This window comes from Rattus norvegicus, chromosome 8 (assembly GCF_036323735.1).
Source record: "Rattus norvegicus strain BN/NHsdMcwi chromosome 8, GRCr8, whole genome shotgun sequence".
Taxonomy (NCBI): Eukaryota; Metazoa; Chordata; class Mammalia; order Rodentia; family Muridae; genus Rattus; species Rattus norvegicus.
In genome coordinates, this window is record NC_086026.1 from 65,466,572 (window position 1) to 65,489,777 (window position 23,206).

At 47.1% G+C, this 23,206-nt stretch overlaps 1 pseudogene; it reads left to right on the forward strand.

The window, feature by feature from the left end:
- Nucleotides 1-4,529: 4,529 nt before the first annotated feature.
- On the forward strand, nt 4,530-9,456 carry Rpl17-ps2 (ribosomal protein L17, pseudogene 2; annotated as a pseudogene).
- The last annotated feature ends 13,750 nt before the right edge of the window (nt 9,457-23,206 follow it).

Sequence of the window (23,206 nt, forward strand, 5' to 3'; positions counted from 1 at the left end):
CAGAGGTGAAGATCAGAAGACAATTTTGGGAATCAGTTCTCTCCTTCCACCATGTGGGTCCCAGGTCATCAGATTTGGTCATCACTGAACTTTTATTCGTTTCTTTTAATTATTACTTCATTCTTGCCACCACCCCTCCCCCAGCTTCAGATGACTCTCAGACTAATTTTACTGGTAGGATAATTAAGGCTAAACTTTCCTACAGCCACACATAGAAGAGTGATCTAATGCAGAGGCCACCTCAGCCACACACACGACTGCCACAGTCCTCGTTCTTTGAAGGAATATCAGCTGTGAACAAGCCCAGTTGCGCTGATCTTTCGTAATGGGGGCACAGCAGAAGATAGTCTCGTACCACAGGAGGGTACACACTGAGGAAAGTACTCTGGGGAACGGTCAATATGAAGTGAGGAACAAATCGAGTGAACACTTGGAGAACAGCCCAGAGATAGAAATGGCCAGTTGCTGTGCTCTGGGGGGAAAAAAACCCACCAGGGAGCCTAATGTGCTGCTGGAGGCCAGCACAGAGAAACGAGTCAGCAAGGCAATGCCATCGGCTGTATGTGTGGTTTGCTGTGTCTGAGAAAGGGTTACTCTATGTAGCCCTCACTGTCCTGGGCTCTCTATGTAGACCTGGCCCAGACCTCAGAGAGGTCTGCCTGTCTCTCTTGGATTTTTCTAAAAAAAAAAATTATTTATATATGCATTAGGTGCTTTGTCTGCATGTGTGTCTGTGTGAGGGTGTCAGATCCCACAAACTGGAGTTACAGACAGTTGTGAGCTGCTATGTGGCTGCTGAAAATGAAACTTCTGGGAGAGCAGCCAGTGCTCTCAACTCTGAGCCCTGTTTCCAGCCCGCTATGCTGGGATTAAAGGCATGAGCCACTACACCTGGGTCCAAGCTGCGTATGAAGGAAAGATGCTCTAATTTCTGTGACATTATCTGATTGAAATTATTAAACTACCATACTTGCTGCCTCATACGTGTCCTCGTTAAAATTTTAAAGCAGAAAAATCACGTGTCTCCAGTACACTTTGAAAGTCTGTGTCCTAGATGCCCCAACCATCCAAAACCTAAGTCCTCTCTGCTTTCCTCCTCCCACTCCTCCTCCTTGCTTCAAACAACTCTGGTGGGTTTTCCTTGTCCTCACTGCACCCCCTCCTATGTCTCTGGGGAGGGCCCATCTCTTCTCATTCCCACGACTGCGCTTCTGTCCTACCTGCTTCCCTGCGTCTTCTTCTTGCCCACTGCCCCAGGAGAATCACCCGGGCTGTGCAGAAACACCTCATTAGACTCTGCAAGGGTGGGTATCAGGGAATCCCTCACAGCTTAGGAGGACCACATGTAATTCTAATACACTGCTGGGTTGCAAAACGCTGTTCTAAGCTGGTAAGCACAGCAATATCGCTCATTTTTGAAGGAAAAAAAAAAAACTCACTTAACGCTTGATTCTCCCACTCAGCCTCCCTCTCTGCCCTTCCTTCATGAAGTCCATCCCCCAAAGTTCCTGAAAGACTCTTCCTGCACAGTGTTTCTGACTTCTCTGGGTGTAAGGTCACTTGAGACTCTGCCATTCAGGGGCAGGGTCAGATTCAGGTTGTATGAGTCTTACAGCACCCAGACGACATCGGTGCAAGCAGAACACTGCCTGTAGCGAGTGACTAACATCTGGCTTCGTCGCCCATGCTTCCACTTGCTCTGCCCCACCACTGCCCCACCGTATCAAGGAAAGTGCCGGTGTTGGTTACCAGCGACAGATTATTCTCCTGTGAGGCAGCCGATTTGCCATGGGGTTCATCCTCAACAAAACCCTTCTCAAGATTGCTGTGGTGGGAGTGCTGGGTGGACAAGGCCCATAAGAAGTGAGTGGGTCTCTATGGGGCCTCTCTTTTGAGTATGTGATGGTGGTGGCTGGGATGGATGGAGCCCAGCACTTCCCATATGCTGACTTCTGCCACTGCAGTCCTTATTTAGTTTTGAGACAAGGTCTCTCTAATTTACTCAGGCAGGTCTTGAACTTGGCCTTTCTAGTAGCGGGGGTGACAGGATTCTGCCACTATGTCCAACTATCGGGAGGGATGAATGCTTGTCTACTAAGAGCGAGTTTTCGTCCCAAAGAGAAGCTGCGTGGCATTCCCTCTGATGATGCTCACCAGCCCTTCCGTTTCCTGCTATGAGTTGGAGAGGCATGATGTCACGAAGATCAGTGGTCCTCAACCTGTGGTAATGACTCCTTCAAGGGGTTGAATGACCGTTCACTGGGGTCATCAAAGACCATCTGCATATCAGATATTCACAATGTGATTCACAACAGTAGCAAAATTGCAGTTATTAAATAGCAAAAAGGAAACCAATTTTATGCTTGGGGGTCACCACAACATGAGGAATTTTACACAGAGGGGTCACAGCATTGGGAAAGGTGAGGCCACCTCAATAGATGAGACTGGGTGTATGTCCACCTCATCCTGGCCTCTCCAGCCTTTAGAACTGAGCCAAAACATACTATTTTCACCAGGTATGGTGGTAGACCAGCCCTCACGCAGCCCTCACCAGGCAGAGACAAGTGGATTTTTGTGAGTTCAAGGCCAGCATGGTCTATATAGCAAGCTTCAGACCAGCCAGGGCTCCACAGTGGGACGCTGCTTCAGAAAAGACTGAATCACACAAAAAAACCCACTTGCTTTCTTGTATAAATTGCCCAGAGCTGGGTGTCCTGGGCCAGCCACAAATGTCTTAAGGAGGACATGTCCTGATGGAGAGCCCACACCACGCTCACCACAGAGCCCAGGTTCACAGTACCGCCCTTTCAGGAAGCACCATGGCCTCTCTGTGTAGTTAGGGAAGGCGTGGCTTTGCTGCTGCCTGCCGGTGGTGATGGTGATGACCTGCCCAGAGATGCGGTGAGCTCTAAGCTGTCTCATACAGGGTTCCTGGTACTCATGCTCCATGATCAGCAGTGTGCATGCCAAGCCCTGGCAGCACTGGACTCCATTGACCTCTCTGCTTTTTTTTTTTTTTTTCTTTGTTTTGGAGCTGGGGACCGAACCCAGGGCCTTGCGCTTGCTAGGCAAGCGCTCTACCACTGAGCTAAATCCCCAACCCGACCTCTCTGCTTTTGAAGCTTTCTCTCCTCCACTCTGTAAACCATCATTTCTTAGTTCTCTGGTTGCTTCTCTAGCACCTCTCTTCCTCACAGCCCTTTCCCGAAGTTCAGGCTTAGGACTTGGCTTTCTCAACTTCCCCACCTCCCCCACAGTTCTCTGGATGTGGCTGTGACCAAGCGTAGACTGTCCAGAATGAGTCCTGTCACACCAGAACTCCTTCCTCTCATCTCCTGTCCCTGTCACGACCGGCCACTGCTGCTCTCAGCGCATTAGCTGGCTTGCTCATTACATGTGCTGGTTTCCTATGCTGCTGACCCATGAGGTGGTGAGGCCTGGGCCATGCCTCCCCCTCTCCCCAGCTTGCCATCCAAAGCAGGGATCCCACCCTAACTGTTGATTTAATTGAAATTGTGAACAGGGGGCTGCTGGACACAGAACAGGGACAGTGTGAAGGAGCAACTTGGCCCCGGACTCAGTACTTCTCAAATGGAGTCTCTCACTTCCCCTACAGTCTGCACCTCCAGCCCCAACTTGGGAGAACAGAGAGTGAGTGTGTGTCACTTCTTTTAATATGTTGCCTCAGTGAACGATATCCTTGGATCCCCAGCGTGTGAGATAAAATCCTTTCCCCTGAAAGCCCCCCCCATTATAAAAGCCATCTTTGCTTGCAATGATTATTGGTTTTTAGAGCAGCTGTGGAGTCTGTATTACACAGAGGCAGGTGTATGAAATGCCCTCGAAGCTTCCCTACACTGGAACATCCTTCCTGGTCCCCAGGACCTTCACTGTGTATTTGGGGAAGCCCACACAAAAGCACCAGACTCTTACCGCCTGAACACCCAGGAGTTGCTGAGTCAGGTGACCCTGCCCAAAAAGCTGACTTGGAGTGACAAAAAGACATAAGGGTAGAAAATGTTTATTGTGACAGTGTGGGCTTGAGAGACCCAACTGCAGCTCCTGACCGTCTCCTAACCAACTTGTCTCTGAGATCAGACCTTGCCTATCCTCTGCAGCTGAACTTCCTCTAGCTTCCAATACTCTGCAAGCTGTGGAGACTGCCTAGTATACTTACCATAAACCCTCTGCCCGAGGCAGCCAGAGTCTGATTGTTTATAACCAAGATGTGATGATTGACTTTGGAAAATTCCAAAGTGGAAGTAAAAACAAATCATCTATACTCAGAAAACAAAACATCCGCTAACGCTTTCTCACAGCCTTTTACCCTTTACATATTCTAATATTGTTATACTTATATACTTATGTGAAAAATGTATGGTAACTAATGACCTGCCCTCTAATTTTATTAAGTGGCAAAAAATAGGCGAAGGGGAAACTTTTTTAGCCTTTTATTTTGTGTATGTGTGTGTGTGTGTGTATGTGTGAGAGAGGGGGGGGTAGGAGTGGGAGGGAGAGAGAGAGGGAGAGGGAGACGGGGAGAGAGAGGGAGAAGAGAGAGGACAAGAGTCAGTTCTTTCCCTTGTACCATGTGAATCTTAGGAATTGAACTCAGGTCATCAAGGTTAGAAGCTAGGTACTTAACCAGCTGAGCCTTCTGTAAGACCCAGGAGCTCTTTTAACATTGCGATACAATGTTGCAAAATTCCCTCTGAGCACTAGACAACAATCCATTTACAAGAGTTTTTAATAGGTAATGTTTAATGAGTTTGCTCTGCTGCTCTGTGCTGCAGCTCTCCCCAGCCCCACACTGGACATACTGATATAGCCAATTGCTGTCCACTACCCTGGAACTCGATGAAGGACTGAGCTGGCTTCTGGGAGTCCTCCATCCACTTGGCTGGAGTTTCTCTCTGAGGATAATTTTTTGGGGCAGGTCACTTCCCAAGTCCTATGTCCAGGCAGAGAAAATTGCATACTCAACTGATTTCACATTTTTGCCTGATTTAAATAATGGCATATATTCATTACAGAAAATGCGAGAATGCAGAAAAGGCTCCAATCAGTGATCACTGTTGTTAAAAACTTGGGATAGTTCCTAAAAATGATAGCTGAGAATATACTGATTGTTCCCAGTTTTTATGCATAGTTAACTGAGAAACGACCAATTTAGGGGGGGGGGAAGACATGAAGAGGTGTTAGGGGTAATATCTGCTATTTGCATAATGTATTATTCTTTGCCAATTAAAAAACCCTAGTGGATTTGGGTTTAAGATGCAGAAAATCATTTCACTTATGTCTTGGCAGTGGAAGCGCCTATTGTGCTGCCCGTCACCACTCCGATCCTCCGGGGCTAGACAAAAACCTCTGCATTCAGCTATTTTCCTAGTTCAGGATCCCAAGTTCTTGAAATTCCTGTGCATCATTGGCAAGTGCCAAACACAATAGGAGTTGTTAGCGTCTTTTGTGCCATCAAACACGTGCAGATGTGCCGAAGCGTGGAACGACTGCGTGGAACGACTGCGTGGCTGGAGAAACACTTTTCCAGGAACTGAGAAACGAGCGGAGTGGAGAAGCAGCAGCAGAGGGATGACTCAGTGGGGTGGCAAAGAACACGAGTCCGCCTCAACCTGCCGAGACATGACTCTAGGTCCTGGCTCCTCAGCAAATTGTGTTGTGACGTTAGCTAAGTCACATTAAAGTTCCGGGGGCCCGATTTCCTCATCTGCAAAATGAGTAATATCATTTGCAAAATGTTTTCTTCAAACGGGAATGCGAGTGACTAGGGAGATTGCTCAGTGGGTAAAGTGCTTAATGCACAAACATCAAGAGCTGAATTCCATCCCCAAACCCATGTGAAAAAGCCGGGAGACGCAGGCAGAAACTGTGGGGCCCAGAGCTGGGCATCAGGAGACAGGAGGCCTGCTGGCAGCCAGTCTAGCCGAATTGGTGAGCTTCAGGTTGACGGAGAGACTCCGCCTCAAAAATGAGGGTGAAGCATGATTGAGGAACAAGCCCACGTTGATGTCCGGCCTCTAATGGCAGACGCTCACTCTCTAGTGTGCACACGTGGTCTTAGTTTTCTATTGTTTTGATAAAACAACATGACCCTAAACAACTTGGTGCCTTAGGGTTTCCGTTGCTGTGGAGAGACACCGCGGCTGAGGAAAACATCTAATGGGGGCTGACTTGCAGGTTCTGTTTTTTTTTTTTTTTTTTTTTTTTTTTTTTTTCGGAGCTGGGGACCGAACCCAGGGCCTTGTGCATGCTAGGCAAGCGCTCTACCGCTGAGCTAAATCCCCAACCCCAACTTGCAGGTTCTGAGGTTCAGTCCATTATTATCAAGGCAGGAAGCATGGCAGCGTCCAGGCAGAAACGGCTCTGGAGAAGGAAGTTAAAAGTTTTACATCTCGTTCCCAGGCAAACAGAAAACTGAATCTCTCAGGCAGTTAGGAGGTTCTCAAATCCCACGCTCTCAGTGACACACTCCCTTTAACAAGACCACACCCACTCCAACAAGGCCACACCTACTCCAACAAGGCCACACCTACTCCAACAAGGCCACACCTACTCCAACAAGGGCATACCTTCCAATGGTGCCACTCCCTGGGCAAACATGTTCAAACCACCACAGGAGGAAAGGGTTTATGTTAGTTTACAACCCTCCAGTCACATGTTATCACTGTGGGAATTCAGGCAGTAACTGAGGCAGGAGTTGATGCAGAGGCCATGGAGGGTGCTGCTTACTGGCTTGCTCCTCCTGGTTTGCTCAGCCTGCTTTCTTACAGTATCTGGGACCATCAGCCTAGGGATGGCACAACCAACAGTAAGCTGGGCCTACCCACATCAATCGTAAATCAGGAAACTGCACCACGGGCTTGCCCACAGGCCAATGTCATGGTGGCATTTTCTCAATTGAGGTCCCCCTGTTCCCAAACGATATAGCATGTGCCAAGTTTACATAAAACTACCCAGCGCCCATGTGCACCCAGGACCTGGTATTCAACAGGGACACTGAGTCTGAGAAGTCTTTGTCAGAAATTTTCACTTACAATTTTTTCAAAAAAAAAAAAAAAGCTTACAAATGCGTTCAGTATATAAACCGTGAGCCCACAGCTTGGTTCTTTCCACTTTTTATTGATTCTTTGTAATTTCACATCATGCACCCCAAGTCCCACTTATCTCCCTGTCCCTTCATATCCAACTTCCACCCTTGCATGTACCCTCCCTCCCGAAAGAAAATAAAAATGCAAAACTAAAAGCAAACGAATGCTCCTCATAACCAGCTCTATGCAGTTCTGCATAGCTATGGTGGCCTCCAGCAGAGGCTGGAGTATGTAGGCAGGGAAAGGCTGGAGGAAGGGGCTCATCTATGGAGACACAGGGGAGTCATTTCCAGTGCTTCCGCCTATGGTTGCTTTGAGGCCACCCATTGCTCCGTAAGCCTAGTAAACTCGCTGGTTCCTCAGAGTGAAGTCTGGTGGGCTTGGGACGATTTTTTTTTTTTTACTGGAACTTCAGGAGGAGGAGTAGACATAGTTTTTTTGTCTCCTCCAGTGATGGAACCAGTTCAGTAGAGAAGCTGCTTGCCAGGCCTCAGAGACCCTCCAGTCTCCACCTCTCCACGGCAGACATCACAGGTGCATGCCACTGCACCCAGCTTTTGACATGGGTCCTGGGGATCCGAACTCAAGTCCTCAGGCTCGTGTGGTCAGCGCTGACTCTCTAGAAATGAAATCAGTAGTGAGCCGTATGCGTTCTCCTCTTCTGTGGTTTAGCTTCCATTGCGTTAGGCCATTCACTTACACTTTGCATGCAGAGGCCGTGTGCCTGCCCTTGTGAATGTTCACATCCAGTTGTGTGACTACGTCACATCGAATGCTACAGATGAGGAACTGTGGGGTTGTGTCTGGTTTAGACCAACTGGAGGACTGATGGACATTCTGTGTCCTCCAACCATGAGCATGATATACTCTCCTAAAGTTAAGTCTTTTAAAATGTCTCTCAGTAACGAAATGTATATACTTATACAATTTCCATTAGACTTATCCCTAGATACAATTTTTAAACTAAATTCTAAAGCCGAGACCGTTACAGTAACAAAAAGCTATAGTTATCTGGTTAGGAGAAATGCTGTTGCTTTTTGTGTATAGAATATCAAGAACCAGTTGCTAAATTTTACTGATTTTAAATGTTTTTATGCTCTTCCTGTAGGTGGCCAGAGGTGACCTGTAGAAATGGTTCTCTTGACCCAGAGAACCCCACAAAATCATGCAAAACAAGAGCTTCAATCCGTCTGGACCACTTTAAGAACACCCGGGAAACTGCCCAGGCCATCAAGGGTATGCATATCTGCAAAGCCACCAAGCATCTGAAGGATGTCACTTTAAAGAAGCAGTGTGTGCCATTCCTGCGGTATAATCGTGGAGTCGGTAGGTGCGCCCAGGCCAAACACTGGGGCTGGACACAGGGACGGTTGCCAAAAAAGAGTGCTGAAGTTTTGCTGCACATGCTTAAAAATGAAGAGTGATGCTGGACTTAAGGGTTTGGATGTAGATTCTCTGGTCATTGAACACATCCAGGTGAACACGGCTCCTAAGATGCTCTGACGAACCTACAGAGCTCCCCCTGCCACACGGAGATGCTCCTCAGTGAGAAGGAACAGAGTGTTCCAAAGCCAGAAGAGGAGGTTGCACAGAAGAAAAAGATATCCCAGAAGAAACCGAAGAAACAAAAGCTCATGGAACGGGAATAAATTCAGAATAGAATAAAGGCAGAGAAAGTTAAAAAAAATTTTTAAAATGAAAGTTTTTATGCTGTTCTTAAAATTTTTTCCTTTAAAAAAAAACATACAAAGAGACAAAGCTATCACTGGGCGATGTGATTGTGTGCATAGAAAATAAAATACTGAAGATGGTGAGAGTTCGGTCTCGAAGGCACCTTCTGCCAAGCATGAGATTCCCAGGATCCACGTGGAACAAGTTGCCCTCTGACCTACAAGTGTGCTGATGCACATTTATTATCTGGAGGACTTTACATAGATGCTGCCTTTAAAGCAGGGTGTGGTGGCGCAGGCCTGTGATCCCAGCACTTAGGAGAGGCAAGGCGGAGGCAAGAGAATCCCTGCCAGTCTGAGGCCAGCCTGGCCTCACAGTGAGTTCCAGGAAACCCAGAGCCACATAGTGAGACCCTGTCTCACAACCAAACAAAACAGAAACTTCCTTTAGTGTTTGGAAAATCTCACCAATTAAAACTCATGACCTCATTTGCTTTTCATAAAGATTTTTAATAATAAATAAATGTCCCTTAACAATGACAAGACCATTCATTCTTTCCATTGCTTTAATGCCAGCTTTGATAAGTTATATTTCTTTTTTCTTTTAACTTCTTATTGATTCTTTGTGAATTTCACATCATGCACCCCAATCCCATTCATCTCCCCATCCCTCTGTATCTGCTCCCCACCCTTGAAAATCCCCCCCCAAAAAACCCAAAAAATAAAATATTATCTCGTCATGGAAGCTGCAGTGTGTCACACAGAACACCCTTTGCCAGTTCTTCATTGGATTCCATTTATTCAGTCTTAATCACACACACACACACACACACACACACACACACACACACACACCACACATTTTGCTCTGTAGAAGGCATCCCTTTCTGTTCCCATTACGCAGTGTCTCAGGGGAGTGGACAGGAAGCTGCAGGCCACATGCATGTGAGCCAAGCCCTGCCACTGAGCTCTAGCCTGAGCCTAGGCTTTTTTTTTTTTTAAATGCTATCTCTTTTTTAAAATAAATCGTTTGAATGTCCCCTGAACCTTCTGATGTCATCTCCTCTCCTCCTTCCAGTCCTTAGTAACCTTCGGACCCTATTCTCTAATTCTGTGGCTGTTTTAGGTAAAAATGACAACTATGGTATTTATCTTCTGTGATTGGCTTACTTTGTTTATCAGTGATTCTCTAGCTCTTTCCAATTGTATATATTGTGTCACTTCTTTACCCATTCCTATTAGTGGGCTCTCGGGTTGATTTTATTTTATTGTTATTATTTATTTATTTATTTGGCAGGGATGTTTTGCTTGCATGTATGTCTATGCACCAGGTACTTATGCTGCATATGGAGGCCAGAAAGAGGGTGTTGGGTTTCCTGGAATTATAGACAGTTATAAGCTGCCATGTGGTTGCTTGGAATTAAACTCATGTCCTCTAAAAAAGCAGCTGGTATGTGTGTGTGTGTGTGTGTGTGTGTGTGTGTGTGTGTGTGTGTGTGTGTGTGTGTGTCTGTGAGGTCTATGCAAGCAGCAGAGAAGCAAACCACAAAGAGGCAAGAAAGGACATTCACTTCAACTCATCTTAGGCTGGATCAGACTTCTAGAGAGCCCGATGCCAGCCAGCTTATTGTAAGCATATTTAATCACAGTACAATGTGGGAAAAAAAGTTTCCAGACAACAGTCATGCCAGTTTCAGACACAGCAAAAAGCCTTTGGTGTGCTACATAGAAACTTCTTTGAAAATTACACATGACCACGAAGATGGTTTCTATGCTATAGCAAAAGGACCTAGGATCTGGTATGGTCTCAGGCCAAGATAGCATGGAGGTCATTAAGCTATAAAGTACATACGACACCTCTCCTAAGGATAGGTTTATTGATTGAGAACTAAAGATAAGAATCTAGGAAGGAGAGTCTAGGGTAAACATTCTGAGGGATTTGGGTGAGGCCTGGCTCTACAGATAGCAAAGGTCACCAGGTCGCTAACACTATACACTCCCAGCCTCCGGGGTGGAAAACAGGTACCCATATTTTCTCCTAAATCCCAGCATTCCTCGTTTCCCCAGTGATTTGTGGGCACAAGAACCTTTGTGCTCCCAACACTTGTGCTTCTAAACACTGAGCCATCTTGCAACCCCAATTTCACAGTGATGACTACTCTGAAAGCTGCTACAGGGGACACAGGATTGAACATGTCTCTCAGACACACTGATTTCAAATCTATGGGCAAACGCTTGAACTGGAGTTGCTAGGTCACACGGCAATTGTGATTTTTGTGTTTCGAGGAAGCCCCTATTCTCTTCTACAACTGTATATGTTTATACTCCTCCCAACAGCATACTGTCCCCTTCTCTCCTGTGTTGTCACGAGTGTCTCCCCAAGTCTCTAGCCATGCCTCCCCCTCTCACCTCCAGCCTTTGAACGCGATTCATTCTTGGGCCGGTGAGTTTTAACCGTCAACTTGACACAACCTAGAGTCAACTAGTGAGAGCGTTCTAATGGGGACTTATCTATCAGGCTGGCCTGTGGGCATATATGAGGGGACTACCTTAATTTTTAATTGAGGTAGGATGACTTGTCTGAGGACAGACAGCACCACCATATCATGTTGAGTTTTGTGAGAAAAGCTAAGTGGAGCAAATGATTGAGCATGCAAGGACCCCCCTTGTCTCTCTCTGCTCTTGTCTATGGATGTGCTGTGACTAACTGCTTAAGTTCCTGCCTTGACTTGCCCTCAGAGATAGAGTTTAACTTCAGCAACAGACTGTAAACCTGGGGGTGACCTCAGTGACGGTCGGTAACCTGCTAGTGGCATCAATGATGGAGTCTGACTTGGGAATGACCTCAAGGATGGATTATGACCTGGAATTGCCCTCAGTGATGAACCATAACCTAGAAGTGCAAACCAAATAAACTCCTTTCACCCATAAGGTTGCTTTTGGTCAGGGTGTTCCTCACAGCAGCAAGAATGAATCTAGAACAGCGCGGGAAGCCTGCTCCTGACTGTTCATTCTGCACCTCCAGGAAGCATCCTGATCTGCTTCCTCAAGCTGAGGATGTGTTCACTTCTTGGGGATCCTAGGACTCCCATGCATTCCTCCATCAAACCAGATACCCCACTCCGTGAGCACCTCTGGAGGTAGGCTGTTTTGAAGCATCTCTCTCTGCTAAGCTGTACCCTGCGAACCCTGTCCATATCTACATGTGAAAACAGGCCTTATTCCCCGCCCCTCACTGTGTGAAGGCTCTCTTCTATCCTCCGGGCTGGGCTCTGTTGCACTGCAAATGACAGCGAGTCAAGGCACAGTATCCCTGGGAAATCTGACCCTTGGCCCTGTTGGAGCTGAAAGCCATCTGTATCCTCTATGAAGCACCCTGACCTTGGCCAAGAGGCTTTCGTGGAACCAAAAGGTGGCACTACACTTGCTGCGTGACCTTGTGCCGTGACGTAATCTCTCAGACTTTCCTTTTCTCCTCTGGGAGAGGAGAGGAAAGAACTGGAATGATGGTGTTGTGGAGGAAAAGAGCAGCAGAGCAGCAACACAACACCTGGCACATAATAGAAACTCAAAAACTGCTCTTAAAGTTCTCAACGGAAGTAAGTTATAAATCTCTGAGGAGGTAAATTTAACCCGAATTAATTAGTAATAACTGAATAAATTAGTAAAAACTGTCTTTGATTTTTGTTTTCCAAGGCACAGTTTCTCTGTGTAACCCTGGTTGCCTTAGGAACTCACTCTGTGGACCAGGCTGGCCTCAAACTTGGAGATCTGCCTGCCTCTCCTTCCCAAGTGCTGGGACTAAAGGTGTGAACCACCACTGCTTGGCGTGCTCGTATAGTTTTTATATATTAGCTAAAAAATAGGTTTGAGTGGGGGGAGATGGCTCAGACGCCAAGCCTGATGACTTGAAGTTCAGGTCCTGTGACTCACAGCATGGAGGGAGAGAACTGACTCTGCAAGTCATGTGAGTGCTTGCACACATGTACACACTAAGGAAGACAGACAAAGCAATAGCGTATTTTAAAAGGAGCAGTTTGAAGGAACTGGGAAGGTGGATCAGTCGTAAGGTAATTGCTAAGCAAGCATGAGATGCCCAGCACCCAGGTAAAGTTAGCTCAGGCATTGAAGTATATGTATTTAACCCTAGATGCTATGGGTTGCAGACATGCTGATTTGGAGGGCTTTCTGGCCAGCTCATCAGGCAGGATGATGGGCTCCGGGTTCAGTGGAGAGACACTGTCTCAGAAAATAAAGTGGAATACAATAGAGGAAGGTATGTATCTAAAGTCTGGTCTCCAACACATGCTCACACAGGTGAGTGTACCCACAACACACATGATCACATACATATACACAAGCTTGAAAAATACTTATAGTTAATTATAAAGGAACCCCAGTGAAGGGCTGGGGCTGTGTAGCTCACTGATACAGCTCTTGCCTCCTGTGCATGACACTTGGGTTCAGCCCCTCGTACTGAAAACAGATCCTCAATCTGACCTTTCAAATATGTGTGCCTATGGTCAGCATTCTCATTCAAACCACCACACCTCCCTAAGTCCCATTTTCAATGGTTGTCTTGGCATAGAAATTAAAATATGGCTCTCAGAGAGGCTCAAGAGAGCAGGACACAGCTTCCTGACATAGAAGAAGAAGCTACCTTCTCAGGATCAAGGGCCCTAGTGCTGCTGAGATCCCTCTGGCCGTGGGTATGGAAGATCCTTGGCACAAGGGGTATAGCCCCTGGGAACAAGGGAGATTCTGAAAGCTCAGGTTTTTGCAGCCATCATAAGAAGGGGCAACAATTGCTGGGAGAAACAAGATAAGGTACATGGTTGGCTGGGCTGTGGCCAGCAGGGTTGAGAAGCCCACTACCAAGCTGAGCTTCCTGGGAAGGCCGGGTAGAGACCACCATGCCCTAGAGAGCAATGACAGTGGGCTCTTGCCACAGTCAAGCCCATGGCTCTGGTTCCTGTGGACCCTAGTGGGAGCCTATCTCTTCTGTGTTCCTGCAGAGGATCTAGAATCATCTTGTCTGGTTCAGTGGTAGGATGCCTGCCTCATATAGAAGACCCTAGGTTCAATGCCTAGCACGATGCACACAAAACAAATGCAGTTGTGCTCTGTTTTGCACTGGTGGCCCAGACTCGTGGGCTCTGCTCCAGCTTCCAGAGCATTGACAGTTTTTGACCCCAGGGTTCTCAAGAAACAGACCCCTACACATACACTTGGGGTTTATATAAAGTCGATCCTCTACTTTCTCCAAGGCTTTAAGCCCAAGGGGCAGTGAGGCTTCATACGTCCAACTAAACAGATACAAGGGGCTTGCTACAGCCCAGGCCGGCCTACCTTGCTCTCCTGCTTCTGCCTCCAGGGTATGGGGAATCACAGCACTCCATGCCTGGCTTTTGCCCTATGTGTCACATCACTCTCTTTCTCCTCTCAGCCCCAGAAGACTGCCTGTGCTGACAGCCAACTAGACTTCTCACCTCAGAGCACTGTTATTCAGCAGAAATGAAGACTTCTGGCAATGAGGAGAAACTGACATTTCCTAAGACATTCTGGCTTTTTAGCCTATGGGATCTCAATGGTAGAGAGCCCAGGACATCATGATTGAAGTGGAATTTAAAAATGCCTCCTGTCATGTTCTGGAAAGATCTCCAGTTTGGTTAAATGGCTATGCAAGAAAGTACCTGGTGGGCAAAAAGGAGGAAAGATTGGGCTGGAGAGGTGGCTCAGAGGTTAAGAGCACTGGCTGCTCTTCCAGAGGACCTGGGCTGGGTTCCTAGCATTTCATGTCTGCTAACAACTGCCTGCCACCCCGGTTCCAGGCCTCCATAGGCAGTGCATGCACAGACATAGGTGTAGGCAAAACACGCACATTAAAGAAGAGCAAAGGGTGAGGATATATTTATTTATAACTGACTCAAATAATACTGAAAAATACACAGGAAATTAATTAAAGTGGTTTTCTACTGGAATGGGGCAGATGTGCTGTGAGACGTTTTGTTTTGATATGTGAACCACGTGAATGGTTTTAAACATTATTCTACAGTATCTAGATTGCACAGGGAAAAAGGTGGCTCAAGAAACATGTTAATGCAAAGAGAGCTAGAAAACATCCAGTGTGTAGTATCTGTTAGGGCTCATGGGATGGAAGGGCAGTGGCTTCCCTTGGTTCCCTGGGTTCTACTCTGCATCTGACCCTCTGTCAGCAGGCTCGGCTGCATCAGCAGGTCTGGGCTCACCACTGACGCCAGCCCTGGGGCCAGGAGTGTAGCTCATTCCCTTGTCAGCAAGACTCTGGTTGGGACAGTCTCACAGAAGAGGCCTCAAGTGCAGGAAGAATGCAGTTGACTTGCTTGGCTGGGCTACTGCAAGATGGGTTACTTAAGTTGGGGCAAAGCTTAGCTCGCAATGGGGACCCTTGGGCATTGGGGAACAGGCTGAAGACACCCAAGGAAGAGAGAATGGAAAATGAGACCAAGCTGACTATGGAGTCAGGAGATTTCTCAGCTGCCTGTGGGTCTCATCTTCTGTTCTCTGGGTGTTAGTTTCCTCTCTGTGCAGTTGGTTCTCTGAGATCCCTCAGTCTCTGTGCCAGTCAGTTGTCCATGGCAAATGGTGCAGACTCCATGAAGGTTTGGCATGTAGCTAAAGTCCTATTAAGAGCCTTGTCACTTTTCCTGTGGGTGTAGGCAGTAAGGGTGATGGGCAGACAGGCAGACACAATGCTGGAGGAGGAGATGAGAGGTCTACATCTTGATCTGTAGGCAGCAGGAAGTGAGCTGGAACGAACTTCTAAGACCTCAGAGCCCACGCCCACAGTGACACACTTCCTCCACCAAGGCCACACCCACTCCAACAAGGCCACACCCACTCCAAGGCCACACCTACTCCAAGGCCACACCTACTCCAACAAGGCCACATCTCCTAATTGTGCCACTCCCTATGGGCCAAGCATTCAAACACTTGAGACTTCGTGGGCCATTCCTATCCAAACCACCATAGTTTGCATGGTGGTGGCTAAAAGACCACCTCAGGTGTTGTTGGTCTTGGCCTATGACCTTTTCTAAAATAGTCTTTTGTTTTCGTTTATCACCACTGTACATACCAGGCTAGCAGGCCCATGAGCTTCCAGGGATTCTCCTATCTCCTTGACCCACCTTACTGTAGGAATACTGGGACTGCTACACCCAACTTTATGTGGACTCCAGGGATTTGAACTCAGGTCCTCAGACTTCTATAGCAAGTGCTTTACCCACTGAGCCATCTCCATCGCAGCTGTACAGTTAAATTATTGTTGGCCACTCTGGTTTGGGGAATTGTTCCTAGTACATCCCATCCTCCAGTATTTACCAGACCACAATGTAATGGTGCAGGCCAGAGACCACAGTAAAATATATCTGTGGCAATGCCCAGCACTGGTGGCTGTGAAGGAGAAACTAGGCTTGAAAGATACAGAGCTAGAAGCTAGTCTATGAAAAATTCCTCCACAGGATTCTCTTCTCACGAATGACCTGTCAAAACCAGAACCCTCTCCTGTCAACAGCACACGCAGCAATGCAGTCCAGGCAGTTATAAATGCACCATACATTCTGGTCATTTGTAATGGGGTTCATCCACATGAAAGTCTATCAGCGTTCCAGGGTCTAGGGCGAGGGTATTAGAGCTCTCCTGTAAACAACAAGTGCTTCTGTGTGTGTGAAGTCGGACGCTTCATGCATCTCGATGTATGGAGCCATTTCTTGGGGTCCATGAAGTGTCTTGTCCTGATGAAGTCTGGCGGTTTCGGATGAAGTGGCACACAAAATTGCCACCAGCACAGCAAGATTGCTCAGAGGAAGAAGTGCCCTCGTGGTGAGACTCCCACGTGTGCCCGCCAGTAAGTACAGTGTGTGACATAAGAGGGATTTTATTACACAATTAAGAATGCGTCTGAATTGCCCTGGTTAACGAGTGCTATCAATTTGGGGTGTTTAAGATTGAGCCTTTGCAAATGAAAACTTGAAACACTCTCAAGTCTTGTAGTTCACTTATATAAGAAATTTGATGAGGATTGGCCCTAATTTGACAATCCTGAAGATGTTTATGACTTTACTAATTAGTCATAAAGACAAAAGAAGCTTTACTAAATCATTGTGTATAAAATAACCAACGGCTAACCCAGCTATACCAAAGGAAGCCTTGACTTACCTTTCAATAGCTTCTCTACAGGGCACATCAGTATAGAAAGTTGTGTCAGATAATGAGATGACCAAAAATACATAGCAAGAAACGAGAGGAGGTATTATCATAAAAGTATTGGGAGCCGGTAGTGGTGCATACTACGAGGTCCAGTACTGGGAGGCTGAGACAGGAAGATCGTGAGTTCAAGGTCAGCCTAGGCCATAGAGGAAGACTGTTTCCAAAACCCAAGGCTGGGAATGTAGTTCAGGGGGAGCACACTAGGTCTGCTCATCTGGCTGGGTGTGTTAGGCAATGAATCACACTATGTTGATTTGAGTTCATCAGGGTCAGCAGTCCCTACTTGTAAGTTATTAGTCACAATGTGTCAGAAACTCCTATTTATAAGGCATCTGGATTTATTTTCTCCTGAGAAGTGTATCTGTCAGGCTGGAGAGATGGCTCAGTGGTTAAAAGCATCTGACTGCTCTTCCAGAGGTCATGAGTTCAATTCCCAGCAACCACATGGTGGCTCACAACCATCTGTAAAGAGATCCGATGCCCTCTTCTGGTGTACCTGAAGACAGCTACAGTGTACTTATATATAATAAATAAATACATCTTAAAAAAAAAAGAGAAGTGTATCTGTCTGATTTTACACTGGTAATTTTAATGTTTTTTCTTTGAGGAAGCTTCCAAATTGTATAAGCTTAGAGGGTCATAAATCTTGGATCTGCTGCTGATTTGTGTCCCACACGAGACCCTTGTCTCTCCAGTTGTGTCCTGCCTCTTGGGCCTCCTGTGGAGGAGAGTCTACCCTCACCAAATAGCCAGAGAGCGGGCTCACAGTCTGAGCTAGCCCACTGTAGCACAGTGGCTACAGCCTCCTCCAGAGGGAAGGAGTCTGCCTGGGAGCCCCAAGTCCGCCCCCAACCTCAGACCCCCAGCACTTCCAAGGCAGGAAGGTCTGGCATTCAAGCTCTGCTCCCCTCCCCACGTTGTTATCAGGGTTAATTTTTTTTTCCTTTCAAAGTAAACCTGCAAACAGGAAGCAGGTTTGTGCATGGCCACCCCAGTCAACTATTTAATGTTTTCAGTTTTTCCGTTGAGCCTTGGGAAATTTCTAGGAAGGCAGGCAATGCCCTCTGCAAACCATCACATGATCTGGTCCCCTTTTAGTGTTCCTACTTCCTTTCCAGCTAGAGGCTGTGTTACTAAACAGCAGCACCAACTCCATTTACTCTATCTTTAGAAGGGGCCTGAGAACCGAGAAGCCAAAACCATCCTCCGTGCCTTCCCTCGGGACAGCCTGTCACCACGCTTGGGGGCCAGGACAGCAGCTGTGGTCTAGCAAGATAAAATAGCTTCACCTCTTTCCTCAGAACTCTGGGCCACTCCCAAGGGTTCAACACTCTGCCAACACTATACACCACAGTAGAGTAATGGGAAGGAGTAGGGAAACTCATTAAAATCTGTAAATATGGGTGTAGCACATAGGGGAGGAAATATAGACAGTGGTCTGGGCTGGCATGTGGCCCATGTTCATTCCCTCAGATCTGGTCCCCAGCCACCCAGAGCGGGGACCGAGGCGTCTCGGAAGCCGCTGGCTATATCTTTGCTTCATCCCACCTTGGCCACTGCACAGCGATGTTCAAGTCCAATCAAGATGGCTTAGGACTAGTGGTGCTAGCAGGCAGGGCAGAGGCTTCTATTGCTGTCACTTCCTCATTATGTTCTAAAAGTGTAGATCAGTGCTGTCCTTCAGTGGTTTCTTTTTTGTGTGTGCGTGGGGGACAAGCCTGAGTTCACCTTGCTTGGCATGGTAGCCGGGAGCTGACCCATGTGGATAACCGCCTACTGGATAGGTGGCCAGTGTGACTAGGGAAGTAATTTGACCTACTTTTGAATATTTTTTTTTTGGTTCTTTTTTTTTTTTCAGAGCTGGGGACCGAACCCAGGGCCTTGTGCTTCCTAGGTAAGCGCTCTACCACTGAGCTAAATCCCCAGCCCCTTGAATATTTTTTTTTAAGTAAAATAGTCACAGGTGACTCCTGGCTACCGAACTGGGCAGTTCAAGTCTAGATCAGTCATTCTATACAAGGGCAGGCTCTCCTGCCCTTGGCCTGTTCACCCAGCGGCATGGACAGCACACAGTGGCCACCTGGCTAGCTAAATTCTGTTCTTCACAGTGGCTAAGTGTCCCCATTGTGAGGCTTTGATCTCTTAGCCATCAAAACCGCTAAACCAGCAGATGCTGAGGTGGGAAACAACACTCTTTCAAGAAAATTGGGGATGCCTGGTAAGCTGGGTAAAAGTGCTCATGGCCAAGCTGGAAAAACCGAGTTTTATCTCTGGGACCCTCGTGGTGAGAGGAGAGAACTAGTTCCTGTATTTTATCTTCTGATTAATCCCTCTCCCCATAACAAATAAGTAAATGTTAAAAAAAAAACCTGAAAACATTGAGAATTAATTGATTTAATAGAGAATGGAATGGGCCATAGGGGTGACCAATGGCAGAGAACTTATGGGGGCTAAGAGTCTTACCCCCATACCCACACCTTGGTGCCAGGGTTGAATTCATATGCCTCACCACAGAGGACAGTGTCCCAGGTTCATAAGACGTCATCTACTATGATGCTAAACGTGGCTAGTCATCAGGTTATTCTGCCCCATGCAGATTATAGGACAGCAAACCTTAGAACCATCATTGACCCCCTTCTGAGACTGTGAGTTGAATTCTTGGGGTAGAACAGCATTGTGTGGGTTGCTAAGATGGTGTGAGATATATTTGTTTACTTCCTTGATGGTGGTGCTATGAGAAGCCCTGTGGAGAAAGACTTTGTATTCTCCTCCAGTGTATCCTCCCAGGGAAGATAAATCTCTTCCTCAGTGAAGGAAAGAACTGTGTAACTAACTTCCATCAAATAGCAGCCTGGTCCTGCCCATGGTAGCATGATTTCAGATATGTAGAAGTGGGTGCCACTATTGAAAGTGAGACACTCACTGGTGACAATGGCAGCTTCAGCTAGAGAAACTGTGGAGTCCATCCTTGGATAGGTGGTCTCTATCCCTACCTCCTGCGTTGTACAGTCAGAGAATGATCTATGCCAGCTGGTGTGCCCACTGTGCATACGGTAAGCAGAGTAAAGGATAAATAGAAAGAGGTGGGAGATAGAAACCGGTAACAGACAGTGTGGTGGCTTGAACAAGAATGGCCCCCATAGGCTCACTTAGCTATGAGATAGTGGCAGTGTTTGAAAGGATTAAAAGGATTATGAGGTGTGGCTTGTTGGAGGAATGTGTGGCTGACTGAGGTTTCAAAAGCCCATGCCAAGCCCAGAGTCTCTCTTTGTGCCTATGGGTCAGGATGCAGCTCTCTGCTACCTCTCCAGCACTATGTCTGCCCGCCGCCATGGAACCTCATGTTCTAATGGACTAAGCCTCTGAAACTGTAAGCCAGCTCCCAATTAAATGCTTTCTCATATAAGAGTTGTCTTGGTGATGGTGTCTCTTCCCAGCAACAGAACAGTGACTAAGACAAGTAGCAAACTTATCACATCAAGCATTTACGACCTTAAGCAGAGATGATTGGGGTGGCCTGACCGAGACATCAAGCAAAAGAAACATCAAATAAGGTACTTACAGCATCCAGAAGAGACCAACTGGGGAGGCAGCGGTCATACTAGAATTCCCAACTAAGAATCCCTCCATCCACCAACTGATGCTGCAGGACTTTAATCCCAGCACTTGGGAGGAAAGTTCAGATCTCTGAATTTGTAGCCAGCCTGGTCTATACAGCACTTCCAGGACAGCCAGGGCTATATAGAGAAACCCTGTCTCAAACAAACAAAACCAAAACCAAACAACTCCCATCCCCCTCAGGCACATGAGTTTCTCCATACATGAGCTTTGGGCCTCCTGCTCTCACACTGTGGGCATTGCTATGCCATGAGATAAACATTAGTGATGTCTCTTGGAAAGGCTTATTCCCTCTTGCTGCTAAGTGCACAATACTTTTGTGCTTTGGGGCTGTTTTCCTTTCACCATGTCGCAGGGTTAGGGGACAAACCCATTTTAGAACAAGGGGCTATGGGGAACATTTTAAGACAAATATGTTGGTTCTGAAATGGGGTTTTCACTCTGCTTCTAGAGCTAACGACTTAGTAGGTTGGTGCAGAATGTGACAATTTTCTAACAGATGGTGTCTTAGGCCTACTCCAAGCTCTTTTTTTCCTGAGGCTGACAGATATCAGCTCAGGATTTGGGTGGGCCATCTCTGTTGCTGAGACTGCTCCCACACGGTGGGGGAGGGGGTTCTATATTTATTTATTTTCTTGATATAATCAAATACCTGAAAAATGCAACTTACAGGAGGAAGAGTTTATCTCGGGTCAGAGTTTGAGGGTCCCAGAGTCCATTACAGCAGGGAAGCCATGGTGCTGGGAGCCCAAGGCAACCGTCACATTTCGTCTGCAGATAGGAGGCTGCTCAGCTCTCTTTCCTTTTACCCAGCCAAGAACCGCGGCCTGTGGGATGGGGCCAACTACCCTTAGTGTTCAACAACCTGTGAAGCTCTGAGCTCTGATACTGAGTGGACTCTTCTGCCTGCAGCCTCCTAGGCCAGCATGCCAGGGGTGGTCACAGCAGTGTGACATTTCTCAGGGACCAGATAAGTATGCAGACACTGCCCAGGCCTGTCCAACTGTGGGGAGCATCCTAGGAAGCCAGAAGTGTGAACTCAGTGGGAGTGGAAGGAGGACAGGAAGACAATGTGTGAACCGTTTCCACAGCTCTGTGAGTGACAGGGTCCCATGTGCCCAAGTGGACACACAAAGTGCTTCTACCTGGGACTTCTCCCCTAGGCAGTGTATGTGCAAGCCTTCCTGTTTGTAGCTTTAATTCCAGAGGTCATCGAACATACATATTTTGGCATGCTAGCCCTGCATATAGATCTGTCCGTCTTTATGTTCCTTATAATGTATATAACATTATCCATACCTACCAACTTAAGTGTTAGTGTCTGAACCCAGGGCCTTCCACATACGAGACCAATTCTCCATCACTGAGCCACACCTCAGCCCAAGGTATGCTTTTAAACCATCTGGCATTTTTGTTTTGGTGGGTTGATCCTGAATAATCTTATTTTAAAAAATAGTTACCGGTCCCCAGCTCCAAAAAAAAAAAAAAAAAAAAATAGTTACTGTACTCTCAGTTCCTTCCTTCCTTCTTTCTTTTCCTCATTTCCTTCTTTCCTTTCTTCCTTCTTTCCTTCCTTCCTTCCTTTCTTCCTTTCTCTTTCTTTCTTTCTTTTTTTTTTGGTTCTTTTTTTCGGAGCTGGGGACCGAACCCAGGGCCTTGCGCTTCCTAGGTAAGCGCTCTACCACTGAGCTAAATCCCCAGCCCCTCTCTTTTTTAAAGACTTGTTTCTTTTTATTTTATGTGTTTGAGTGTTTGCTGCATGTACGCCTGTGCACTATGTGTATGCCTGGTGCCTAGGGGCCAAAAAAGGGCTTTGGATCCTCTGGAATTAGAGTTAGGAGACAGCTGTGAGCTGTTATGTGACTGCTGGGCACTGAACCCGGGTCTTCTGTAAGGACAGTAAGAGTTCTTAACCACCAAGCCATCTCTGCAGTCCTCACCGTTCCACCTTCTTTCTTTTGAGTTTTCTGTGTCTCAGTGTTTGCCTGTTTATCTGTCTGTGCAAAAGAAGGGATCAGATCCCTCTGACAGGGGCTACAATTGTGAGCCACCCGAGATGGGTGTTGGGAGCCACTCAGTCCTCCTGTCCCAAGGTCCTCTGCAAAAACAGCAGGTGTCTGTCTGTCTGTCTGTCTGTCTGTCTCTCCAGTTACTGACCCACAAATTGCTCTGCTTTCTTGTTTATGAGTTGGGCTTCACTATGTACCCACAGCTGACTTAGAGCTCTGTGTAGACCAAGCTCGCCTCAAACTCACAGAGATCTGTCTCTGATTTGGCTGGGCCTGGTAGCACACACATTTAATCCCAGCACTCAAGAGGTCAAAGCAGGTGGATCTCTGTGAGTTCAAGGCCAGCCTGGTCTAAATAGTGAGTTCCCGGGTAGCCAAAGGTAAATAGTGTGACCTTGTGTAAAGGGGTGTGTGTGTGTGTGTGAGACTGAGGAGAGGGCTCAGTGGTTTAGAGCACCTGTTGGTCTTTCAGAAGACCCCGGGATGATTCCTGACATCCACGCGATCGTTCACAACCACCCTAACTCCAGGTCCAGGGGATCTGTTGCTCTCTTTG